At 43.6% G+C, this 13,434-nt stretch overlaps 1 protein-coding gene across 5 annotated transcripts in view; it reads right to left on the reverse strand.

The window, feature by feature from the left end:
* The window catches only part of RABGAP1 (RAB GTPase activating protein 1), a 3,038,993-nt gene that overhangs the window by 85,750 nt on the left and 2,939,809 nt on the right, over positions 1 to 13,434 (reverse strand). The gene's annotated exons all lie outside the window — the stretch shown is intronic.

A 13,434-nucleotide genomic window follows, 5' to 3' on the forward strand; every position in this document is an offset into this window, starting at 1 on the left:
GAGAAATATGAAACTTTGCCAGAGGTGTCAAGCGAAGAAGGTTCTGAGTTGAGTGTATATGAGTATGCTGTCAAAAAGATTGACAAACATTTTGAAAAAAAAATAAGCATTATTTTGGAAAGGTATAAATTTGGAAAGAGAACACAAGAGGAGGGAGAAAGCGTTGAGAAGTTTATTACTGCCCTGAGAAAACTAGCCAAGTCATGCAATTTTAATGAGCAACTTGATGAAAGGCTTAGGGACCAGTTTATGCTGGAATGTCGTAGTACCAAAGTGAGAGAAAAACTTTGGTCAGAAAATGATCCATCCTTGGACACAGTACTTCGTGTAGCGAAGGAAGTGGAACATACAGAGGAATGTGTGAAGGAATTGGAAAATAAGATGATACGTATGAAACTTGAAAATTGCAACACTAAATCTGTCAGGGCGTCTGATAATGCTGCTGAAGAAGGCGACTCCATATCCATGATCAATAATATCTCTACGAGAAGGAAAAGATCTAACAGACAACATGGGTCATCGCAACCTGATAAAGGGAAATACAGGACTAGTCATAAGGGAGCCGTGAGTGATCGGAACAGAAAAGATAGTCCTGACAAGCGGTCCATGAATCTGAGGAGGAGACGCCAAGGAAGGTGTTATAGGTGTGACAGTACCAACCACTGGGCCAATGACCCAGATTGCCCAGCTTTGAAGATCATTTGCAGCAAGTGCAAAGGTAAAGGTCATTATTCAAGGTGTTGCAGACTGGGGAATACCTCTACGAACTGGATAGGAGCTAATTCGGCTAGTAGCCATAGCGGAGCAGAAGAAAGTGAAGAATGTGTGTTTGTTATAACTGGTGATGATGACGAGGAAGTTTTGAAGAGTCCCAAAGCCATAGTTTCAGTCAATGGTGTGGAGATAAATATGATGATCGGTACTGGTGCCAAATACACGTTGTCACTGCATCTATGGAATAAGGAAAAACATGAGTATCTCCATGAGACTGATATCAACCCCAGGGCTTACGGTGGAGTGAAAATTAACACCATAGGGTGGTACTGGGGGAGATTGAAGTTTAAAGGTATGAGAGCCAAGGGCAAAATTTACATCACAAATGTGGGCAAGACACCACACCTAAATTGGACACATCAGAGCAAACTGCAGGTGAAGTTAAACTCTACCGTTGAAGACTCTGTGTTTGCTATAAGCAATGATAGGGGTGAACCAAGTAAGGATCCTGTCATGAATAAAGTGAACTATACGGAGATGGTGCAAGCTGCTTTTCGAGATGGTGTGGGATGTCTTAAGGGCTATGTTCATGAAATACGTTTAAGGCCTAATCATAATCCCATAGCCCAGAAATTGAGAAGTGTCCCTCGTTCCACGAGGGAAGAAGTCAGAAAGGAGATAAGGAAGATGGAGGAAATGGGAATCATTGAAAGCATTGATGCTAGCAAATGGGTTTCGCCACTCTTCATCATAAGGAAGAAATCAGGGAAACTCAGAATTTGTGTCGATATGCGTGAATTGAATAAATGTGTCATTCCTGATCGACACCCCCTTCCCAATATATAAGAAATAATCTCCACAATTGGACCCTCGAAGTTCTTTTCCACTTGGGAACTGACTTCTGCATACCACCAGATTAAACTACACAAACATTCCCGTAATCTTACTGCATTCATTACGCCTGATGGGCTCTATCAGTTCAAGAGGATGCCATTTGGTTTGGTGTCTGCAGCTTCGGTGTTCCAGAAAGTAATGCATAATTTATTTAAAGGTGCATCTGGTGTGATTTGCTTTCAAGATGATATTCTGGTCCATGTCGAGAATCAAGTTGTGCATGACGAGAGGCTGCAATATGTGTACTAGAAGTTGTACAGAGCAGGTATGACTAAGTAAGGACGAATGCAAAATCAACTGTTCAGAGATGGAGTATTTGGGTCACAAGATTTCTGCGGAAGGAGTTTCTCCAAGGCCACAATTGGTTGATGCCATCAATAAGATGCCAAGGCCGTGCAGCAAGGAAGAAGTTTGCACATTTATTGGAATGGAGGAGTATTATTCCAAATTTGTCAGAGATTTTGCTGCTCACACGGTTCCTCAAGAGGGGGAGTTTTGAATGGGACGATGACTGTGAAGAGGAGTTCAATTTTATTAAGGATGCTATAAGATCCGTTCCTGCCCTGAAGAATTTCTGCAACAACAAGAAAATAATCATCACGACTGATGCCAGCAATGTTGGGTTGGGAGCAGTTGTCACCCAAGAGGACAAGGGTCGTGAAGTAGTGATTGCTTTTGCCTCTAGGTTGCTTAAGGGAGCGGAGTTGTCGTATGCTGCAATTGAAAAAGAGGCCCTGGCGATAAAGTGGGCAGCTGAAAAGTTTAGAAGTTTTATATGGGGAAATGAGGTTGAATTTCGAACAGATCACAAACCACTGACTCATGTGTTCATGTCAAAAGGTCTGGACAGAGTTTCTAACAGAATCAGAAGATGGGTGATGATGATGCAAGAATTTAATTACACAGTGGTATAAGTTCCTGGAGTAAGAAATGTCACAGCTGATTGTCTTTCTCGTCTGACTAATGTTTCAGAAACTGTTGATGAGGAAGATGATATGGAAGTTGTTCCAAGTATTGAGGCAGCATCGATTTCAAAGTCTGAGTGGGACAGTGCTGAGTGTCTCAAAAGTCTAACGGGGTTACTAAATTGTCAAGGTTCCTGGAACAAGTCAAAATTTAAAGGCGAAAACCTGTTGGATTTTTGGCCTGTTGCCGATGAGCTACATGTTCATGACAAGTTTGTTATGAGAGGAGACAAAGTGATTCCTCAGTCAAGTCTACGCCGGAAGATCATTGAACTAGGACACGAAGGTCATCAGGGCATTATGAAGACCAAGCAAAGAATAAGGAGTGACTTCTGGTGGCCAGGATGCGATTTACAGAGTGTCACATCAGAAATTGTATCCTTTGTCATAATAGCGAGACAAAATGTGTGGGTGTGAAACAACCGATGGTGATTACGGAAATACCTAGCAGAGTATGGAAGGATGTGGGCATGGATATCTTAGGCCCAGTGTGTAGTAACGGTGTGCAAAAGTATTGTCTGGTGATTATAGATCTCCTCACTAGGTGGGTGGAAGTGCTCATAGCATCTAGTATTACGGTGAAAAACAGTTACTGACTTTCTTTCCACCATATGTGAAAGGGAAGGATACCCAGGGAGCATCCTCTCGGATAATGGTACCCAATTCAAGTCCTGAGAGGTAGCAGATTTCTGCCAAAGATACTCTATTGAGCATAAAACAAGCTTGATATATCATCCCCAGAAAAATGGGATAGTTGAATGTTTCGCAAAACAAAGAGGTGGGTTACCCCTACTTCGCTGGCAGAGGGGAAGCAGCGATCAATATAAATGAAAATCCTGCCAGCGGAATAAATTGAAGATACTCAAACAGGCCACTAAAAGGCCACCAAAACGGGAAAGGACCCCCAAGGGTCACAACACAGATCAATCCACTAAGAACTAAACAATCGTTAAAAACACTGTATTTATTTAGAATTTGTACTCGTTAAAATAAGTATTAAATCATCTGAAATTCTATACAAAAAATACACAAGTTGACAACATTAATGTATCAATCATAAAGTGCATCGTGTAAAGTGACTGAATGTTAATTTCACTGTTGGCTGTAAGTGAAAAAGTCAGAGAAATAAATCGTAGTAGACCTAGATGCTACTAGATTTATCCCAAAAAGGGGTTTCCCGTGCGAACGAGGAAAGTCACTTGGTAAGGGAAACCACGATCGCCTATTCAGATCTGAAGGCAAAAGGGCCAAAAAAATAAATCAACAAAGGGCAATCTGGTCACTAAAGGATCATGCAGCCAACCGCAATGGTTAGTTACAGCACTGCACAATATAATGAACACATAAACATTGAAAAAAATGCTAAAATTAGCCAAGGGATGCTATGCGTCAACTACTCTTGTGTCAGGACAGGAACAATGTGACATGCAGTACAATATACCTGGCACGATTAACAGATAGTAGTTTCGATGTAGACTACACATCTAACTCGAAAGCCGATGATATCCATTCTTCATCAGGACGTGGCATTCCCGTAGGCCTTTTAGTGGCCTGTTTGAGTATCTTCAATTTATTCCGCTGGCAGGATTTTCATTTATATTGATAGTTGAATGTTTCAACAAAGTTCTGAAAGAGACAATTAGGATGTCTTGGTCTAAGGGTGTAGATTGGGAGGAAGCGGTCAGAGATATGGTGGTTGCTCATCGTTTTACACCGCATTCCAGCACAGGTCTTTCGCCATTTGAACTCAGTAGGGGTAGGAAAGCCAACACCAAATTGGCGCCTGTGTGGTTAGATACCAAAGGGAATGGGGTGGAGAAGGATTTCGGTAGTGTGTGTGAGAAGATCAGAGGAGTTTAGAAGAGGAACAAATTGGTTTATGACAGGAAAAGGTGTAGTAGCAAATATGATAGGACTTCTGTTGTGGGTAAATTGGTGAGAGTTTTGCTTCCGCCCGCTCTTAGTGTGGGCCCATGTAAGTGGTCTTTGCCGATTAGGGTGGTAGAGGCTTTTAGGCATGCTGTCAGAACGGAAGATGGTAGGGTCTGGAATGTTGAGAGGATTTGGGTGTGTGAGGACAGCAACGGCAAACACAATGGGAATGGCAGAGAGAATGTCAGTATCGATGCGAGGGGTGTTGGTCAGGATGGTGGTGATGGATTGGATGTGAAGGAGAGGAAGGATGTTTCTAGGAACAAAACTAAGCCAAAAGATGTTTCCTTGTCAATCCGTCCCAGAGACAACGGTCGCAAGTCCAGATGGGGAAGACCATATTGACTGCCTAAACGGATCGAGGACTATGTGTGACTCTCTTTTTTCTTTGCTTTCTTTGTTTTTTTATTTATTTTTTTATTTTTTTTTGAAGCACTTCATTGTGAACCATATAAAGGAAAGGAGATGTGTAATATCTCAACTGGATGATAGGAGGGGTGCCTGGTTGCAGACACACATGCCTGACCCAACCATGGCAGCATGCGTTCAACGAGCAAGGTGGAGGAGTGACACTGGCCCTTCGCTCGGGTCGTGGAATGTGGAACGCTGGTTGAAGGGCAACAGTTTCCAGCTTTGTATGGCGCAGCTAGCTCCCTCCTTTCTTTCCCGTACATTAATACTTGTTGGTATAGTTAATGTAATTGTAATAAATATCTAGTTATATATATATAAACTTACCCTCTGTATCATTCATACGCCAATCCCCACACTACAAAAGGCTATGCTGCTGATGACAAAAGAAACGGGTTGTCGAGTTCATTATGGCACTGGCGCAGAGCCAGGGACGCAGCCTATGTGTCTCAGGGGGATGTGACTCTGGGAAACGGGCAGTGCCTGATTATCCGCCCGAGCAGATTTGCCACGGAATAAAATGCGCCCAGAAGCAGGTTCCTGATCCTTTGCACTTTGTTAAAGGGCACGGAAGCCCCGCCCCTAAGCTAACATTTCGTGGGTGGAGGGGGCCTCAGCCCTGTCAGCTCAATTACGTTGCGCACCTGACCTATGGCAGTTTTTCAATAAGCTTGCTTCTTTATTTACAGCCCCAGAGTGCATGACTTAGAGAGAGACCACAGGCTGTGCTGTTCCGAGTCTCCACGTGGGTGCCCATCATCGATACCAACATTACTTACTACTTGTGACAATGGTGTGCTTCACAGTGTCAAAGGTGAATGCGAGTGAGTACATTTTCCCCACAGAAGTGGGGCAAATTAACTGATAGCTATTGATTTCTGACAATTTGTGGGGCCAAGGGCCTTGCATTTAATTGTTACACTTCGGGCTTCCCTGCGGGCCTCCTTGCAGAATACGACTTCTCTACAAGCTCCTCTGTGGACCAGATACAGGTTGCCATAGCGCCTGTACAAACTACGACAGACTCCGGGTCAGCTGACACGTCCTGTACGTGGAAGACTTGCGGCAAGACACGCCCCCATACGGCTATAAAATCACTGTCTTTCAAGGGGCTCGTTGCTGCTAATTAGCATTAAAAGCTACAAGCGGTTACGTCCGTTACTAGTTCGTGTCTTTTCCACACGATTCCTTATCTGATTTCCTGGTTTTGACCCTTGCCTGACTACTGGATTGGCTTGCCTCCTCCTTTACTCCTGTCGTGCTCGTCTGGCTTTTGAATCGGAACGTTATTGGATCCGGCTTCCTGCTGTCTCTTGTGGTACTTCATTCCAGGTTACCGCCTCTGCACACGGAACCAAAGCCTTCCTCGCAGAGGACTTGCTGTCAACAATCCGGAACTCTTCTACACCTACTCTGGATGCGTGTGTGCTCAGGTACATACTTATAATTGACAAATCCCGTCTCTGCTATTATTCCTCTCCATGACTTTGTTTGGATATTTGTCTTCTGGGACATTGAGTGACTATATTGTGAACTTGTCTTCAAGTGCATATAAACGCTCTGCAGAAACTGCACCAACCCGGCACTAGTGCGACATTCGTGCCGTTCGGGGCTACTTCCCTATACTAACATTCCTGTTTGTTATTTTCTCCTTTCGTTGTCTTCTGTTTCCTAGATTACTTTTCTCAAAATATCCTTATTCAGGTTAGTTGTTATTAGTTCGATATATTAGTTGGGATTGATACTTTAGAAGGCTATTTAGAATTATCCCACTCATTGTGTTATATTTTTTGTAGATCCACCCCGGGGAAGCTCTACTCCAATACTTACCTAGGTAGTTTCCCATAATATACAACTGTTCTGATTAATTGCTTTAATTTCAACACTGTCTAATATCTTTGTATTCCTTTGCAGCATTGGTATTGGCGGTGTGTGTTCTCTCCGCTCTTTTATTCAATTGACACCTCGGTCTGGCATAACTGAAACAGCAGAGAGGTACATTAGAAAAGAGCCCCTCTTTGAGGAAGCCTGAGTCTTGTACTCAGGGGAGCTGGGATGGAAGGCTGAATATCGATTCTTGTACCACCATCATCTCCACGGTCACTCCTCCACATCTTCAGCCTATTTCGGAGTGGTGAGTAACATTAATTCTTCCATTGTTACCAGCTGCTCAGGGGAGAAAATAAGCATCACCTTACCGCATTTGATGACTTTTCCTAATTAAAACATGCAAGGTATGATGAGATATTTTCAGCTTTTAAGCACATTTATAAGTCACCTTTATTTCCCAACATGACAAAAAAGTAAATTATTGGTGTGTGCACTTCATGGAGAATGCCACTTTGCACGGAACTATTATCAGATGTGTATAAAAAGTCAGAAACATGCGTTTATACAAACATACAACCATGGGTTACTAGGTCAGCCGCTCTGCACTTACAAGAAACGCTGTGCACCCTTAAAAGGTCTTTTCAGTCTTCAATGCAATATAAATGCCTGTTTTGCCCTAGTCATCCTCGGCATAGTTTTCATAATCCCTGGAAGCTTTTTGACCCATTTGCAGACAGGCTATATTCGTATTGGTTTCACCTTCCAGACTGAATTCTGCTTTTTCAATGGCATATGCCTAATGGCAGTTTTGGTGCTAACTATACAAATAAGTGACTTTGAAATTCCTCGTAACTTTAAAATACCACCCAACTGCAAGTTGGGATCGCATGGGATATTTATAACATGGGGTGCATAGAAAGTACTGCCTGGCGTTAATGTAGGCTATTTAAGCACTGCAGTACTTCCAGGTCCTCATGCTGTATATTTTCCCATGTAATCACAACCTGTAAATGGGTGGTATTATAAAAATGGATATTTCAAATATCGCTTGTTTTGACCATTCCTACCATAGCTTTAATCAGACGCGACATCTTCTATGACTCATATTCAGTATCTTTTTTACTCATGCACTAGAGGAGGTTTGGTCCATTTTCCAAAGTTAAACCTGCTCAATTACTGCACGCTGGTTCGAAATTAAATGTACCCTTTTTAGTTGATGGATTGTATGTGTCTCATTAGAAAGACTTGGTGGAGCACAAACGATTTCTATGGATAGTATTAGTTCGCAAATGTGTGTGAATACACGTGTACTTTAGTGATGCATCATCATTCAATTATTTTGTACGTTTCTGGCATTGCTTGCTGAAAGGTGAACTTTACGCATCTGTTAGTTACAACCAGTTGCTGCTGCTGGCAATTTAATTTCAGGGTCTAGACATCCCCGACTTGAACAAACATATATGTGTTTGCTTGAAGTGTGCACCTGTTTTATGTTGAGCACTTGAAATGGTGTGAACTTTAATACTGGCCTCTAGCCAGGGTCTGAAAGTTATTTGTGTTTTTTGTTGATTTAATGTTTTCTGAGAAGCCCTCTAATACAACATGGAAAGTTAATATGTGCAGTATATCCTCATGCTTTCAGATAACATCGTGAAGTGTGTAATGCTTGCTGTTTTGGAAGGCTTTTATTAGTAGGCATTTTATTAATTCGTAGAAAGCATCTAGTGAATACAAAAAGTAAATATTACGTTCGTATTGCCTATGACTATACCATATAATGGTATTCTGGAAGCATTGTAGGGTGACTTGGCATATTTTAGCAGCAACTGGATATGCGGGGTGACACCTTTCATATGGCGACTATTCCAGATTTATAGTGGTCTCATTGGGGCCTTTTAGTCTGAACTTCTCATATGTCGCCTTTAACCTTCAAGGCTGAACCTCACCTATAATGACTTACCAGGCATTGAGCATGGAATTCTCATATACCCACGGCACATTTGCATATGGTGACTATAGAGGGCATATGACATTAGTGCATCTTTGGATAATGTGAGGTCACTTGACATTTGAAAGCCACAACCTATTGGCTTTGTCAGGTTTTGTTTTTAGCTCTTCCTCAAGTCATTGCCAGAGTTTCCTTAAATCTGCCCGGACCTTAGGATTCATTTTTAAGTGGGAAATACGTGGTTGTGTGGTAACGTTCCGGTGAGTGGCCGACGCCACAAGGTAGGAATGAGGGACAACTTGGGATAGCCCCTTTGCTTAAAAGAAACAGTGTTGATCCAGATAAATAAACCTAAAAAAAAGCCCATTCTGTCAAATTATACCCATGTCTTGATGTCTACCCTCATCCTATGTTGACTACCTAAGAATAAAAGTGGTTTGTTTACGAGTGCTCTGTTCCTCCCTCCTCGCAACATAACTTTTACAGTAAACAGAACTGAGGCAAGGTTTCATTTAACTTTGTAATTTCAAGTATCAAGGGAGAGCATTTAGAACACAAACATTTCAAGAATGCAAAGAGAATTGAAAAAATAACTCAATATATTATTTATAGTTGTGGAAAGGAAACCCTACTTTCAGGTAATGTTCTTTCTACGGATTCTTCTCCCACAGATTCCTTGTCTTCATACATCATCCTATCAAATCCAGTTGCTCAGAAAAATTCGACAAAGGACACAGCGTGGCTCGATGTCTCCCTCAAGCTTTGACCACGTCACTCCTAGAATCCGGTCGGGAGGTCTGTGATCATACTTCTAGCATGCTCTACGCCCCCATACCTCAGTTGCCCACACGTTTCCCCTATGCTCAGCAATCTAGGGAATCAATTCCCATACACTGAAAAGCAAAACAATCGAGAAAAAACTGGATCATCAAAAAACCTTTTTTCTTTAAAGGCTGAGCTGACCAGAACACAAGTGCACCAATAACTCTTACCACTCACCCAAAGGAAGATTAGAGAAGCTTCATAGCGGGGAATAGGTCAATGAGGAATCTGCGGGAGAAGAATCCATAGAAACAACATTTTTGGCAAGTAATTTTACTTCCAAAGTATTGCATTCTCCCATAGATTTCAGAACTTTAGACTCCCAAAGAAGTAATCAACAGCAGTATGCAGGCTGGAAGATGTATATCAAAACACTCTGCAACACTGCCCTACCTAAATGGGCATCTTTGCCCCAAGCAAATTCCAGGCTCTAGTGTTTAGAGAAGGTATGCAAGGATGCAATGTGGCGGCCTGGCAAATAACCGTAACCGTCACACCCCTCTGCAAGGCTGATGAGGCAGCCCCACTTGTGGTAGAGTGCTCCAGGGGGCCTGGCAGAACTTCCTTCTAGGCCATCTCATAATATTCTGAAATGAACAGAATGAGCCAAAGAGATCTTTTGTTTAATCACTACTCGATCCAAACTTGGTTGTAAGACAGCAACAAACAGTTGGTCATACTGCCGAAAAGAAGTTGTCTTGGCCAGATATAAGCTAAATGCCCCCTTGGGGTCCAGCCTGTGGCGTCTTTTCTCCTCCTTGGAAGGGACAGGAGGTGGAAAGAAAACAGGTAACTTGATACTCTGGGAAATATGAACTTACGACACCACTTTTGGAAAGAACTTGCGTCGAACCTTCATGGAAACGCTTTCTTTAAATAATTGTATACATGGTGGCAGACAAGAGAGTGGTTCAAGTTCACTCACGCTAGCTTATGTAATGGCCACCAATAAAGCTGTTTTCAGTGTAAATAGTCTGATGGATAATGAATGTAATGGCTCAAAAGGAAGTAGAGACCCAACTTAAGTTCCCAAGACAGAACAATAAAGGGCATTGGGGGATGCATATTTACGAGGCAATTCAAAGACTCGGCCACAATCGGAATGGAGAAAAAAAGAACCTTGCTCAGCTGGTCTCGTGAAGAATGATAAAGATGCCAGATAATCCTGTATCATGCCTATCTGTAAGCCTCGTCTGGCCAGAGATGATGAAAAATCCATCGACACCGAAATGGGGCATCACAAGGGGTTTGTACCACTGTCTTTACACCATGACTCAAATCTTCTCCATCTGCATGTGTAGACAGACCTGGTAGAAGGTCTGTCCGCATCCAGATGCATCTCTAAAACCTCATCCTTCAGGTCCCAGACATCATACCTCAACCTCTCAAGAACCACGCATGTAGGTTGAGATACTCTAGGTTCGGATGAAGCACAAGCCCCTACGGCTGGGATAACGGTTCAACCTTCAAGTAAATCCACAAGGTGGTCCAACAGCCAACTCTAGAAAGACCGGGTACGACATCCTCCTTGCCCAATCCAGGGTGATTAGGATCAGTTAAGACCAAAACAAGCTTAACCTCAGAAGAATCCACAGGATGACTGGGATCAGAGGGAGTGCATTGTGAAGGTCGAAGACTCACTCCAACAAGAAAGCGTCCCCCAATGCCAACCTTGGGGAAACTCCCTTGAGCAGAACTGTTTACACTTTGAGTTGTCTGTCTCAAACAGGTCCACTGACTGAGCTCCCTAAAGGGAGAAGATATCAGAAATGACCTCTGGGCAGATCTCCTAATCGTGAGAGAATGTTATCTGGCTGATTAGAGCATCCGCCAACCTGTTCTCGGTCCCTGCTAGATGAACCGCAAAGATATAGATTTTGTTCTCCAACTGCTAGAACTAGAACCAAAGTTGCAAGGGCTCCCTACACAGGGCGCAAAGGGGCAATGACAGCACAACCCTCTGCTTGTTGAGGTAGTGCATGTCTGTCTAGGATATTCCCCCCCCCCCAGACGGAAGGCGCAAAAGCAGACAGATATTCCAAAAGCACTCCACATGGGACTAAAAGCTGCTAACCTGCAGATCCACGAAATGGACACCCCAGCCTTTCAGGAAGGCATCCATGACCACCTGAGCCTCTGGCCAAGGTGTTCAGAAAGGCTCCCCCATCATGCTCGCCCAGTTGGCCCACCACAACCGGTCATGTTGCCACAGTATTGCAATCACTAACTTCTGGAACTGTGTGACCATTTGTACAATGCTGGTGATGGGGGAGTGGATGATGGCTGGGGGTGGGGGGCAAGCCTGCCTCACCCGAATGTGCAGGACCACTATGATGAACTGGAGCCTCTGTGTTAATGGCATGTGCATCTTCTGAAAATGTAAGTATGGGAACATAATACTCAGGATCTCCAGAGGTGTGGTACCACCGTCACAGCTTGGTGAAAACCCTGGGTGTGGAGGTCCAGACAAAACGGTTGCACTCCGAACTGGTAGTGAGCATTTCCAATTAAAGACCTTTAAAAGTGCCTATGCTTCCAATGGATTGAAAGAAAGTAGGCGTCCTGAAGGTCTTGCGATGCCAACCAATCCTGGGATTGAAGATCCTGGAAAATTTCTTATAGCGTCATCATCCTAAACTTGTCCTTCCCCTGGAACTTCTTTAAGGTCCTGAGGTCCAGGATGGGATGGAGTAGTACTCCATTCTTGGGCACCAGGAAGTAGGGAGAACACCAAACTGTACCTCTCTCCTGGCCGGCACTTCCTCCACTGCGCACTTTAGCAGCAGAGATCTCAATTTAAATTGGAGGTCGGGCTCCGGCTGTCGAGGAAGAGGTTATGCTCTGTCACTGGGCCTCCTGAGGAATGATAGGCAATAGCACTGTTCCACCAACTGGAGAATCCAGACGTCAGAGGTGATCAACTCCAACCTGCTGCATTGCCTGAAGACTCTTCCTTCAACCGGAGAAGCATGGGGCACAACTCAAAACAGCTTGGATGACCCAGGCGCCCCAGACACTTAAAAAGTCTGGATTTTTGCTGCCCACCTACTCCAGCTGGGACCCTATTGGTGCGTGAAAACCTCTTCTGCCCTTGTTTGGCCTCCTATTTTCGTGCCCCCTTGGAAGAGTAATACTGAACCCTTTACTCTTATGAGTCCAAATCGCACCTATGTCTGCGCTTATTTTTCTTTCAAGTGGTAGGAGGATGATGAAGAGTGGTGGGCTCACCACGAGTGTAGACCTTTTCTTTGACATTTTTTGCCACCTGCCTTCCCAGTTATCTTTTTCTCAGGGGTGGGCCCCCTTGTTGTCGATTCCCAAAGATTTAGTGGCCAACTGGACCCGTGACTTAGTAGGGGGCCTACCTAGTGTCGGTTTGGCTGCGCACTCCATCAAGACCTTAGTGTTCATAGACTGACTGGAGACATATTTCTCCATGTCATGTTCCATCCTTAGACACAAATGTGTGCGGATCCATGGTGGACATTTTAGAGCTGCAGTTGCAGCAGGGCTTAAATCTCGAAGACTTGGGCCCCGACATACTGATGCTGAAAAAATGTTAAGCAAGCCATGTTCTGAACAGCGTGCTGACAAAAGGAACTCAGGTACAGGGGTGTGGGGCATGCTATAAGTACATCAATGACGTCATGTCAGGAGTTGAGGCATGGCACCGTTGAGCGTGAAGGCGTCGACAGCGAGCTGCACTACATTTTCTGTTGAAATTCTTCGAGCAGCTGGGGCTGAGGGTGTGGTCTATCAAGATGAGGAACATGTAAGAGAATGCAATCCATTGAAATATTTATTTTGGTCATTTTGGATGTGATTTCCTTTTAGAGATCTATGTATTGCTTTATAATGCAATTCAATGAGAATGAAAAACTCGTTTCACAAAATCTCTTTTGCAAGATGCAATCCCTT

Source organism: Ambystoma mexicanum, chromosome 8, assembly GCF_040938575.1.
Source record: "Ambystoma mexicanum isolate Mex_15411 chromosome 8, UKY_AmexF1_1, whole genome shotgun sequence".
Classification (NCBI taxonomy): Eukaryota; Metazoa; Chordata; class Amphibia; order Caudata; family Ambystomatidae; genus Ambystoma; species Ambystoma mexicanum.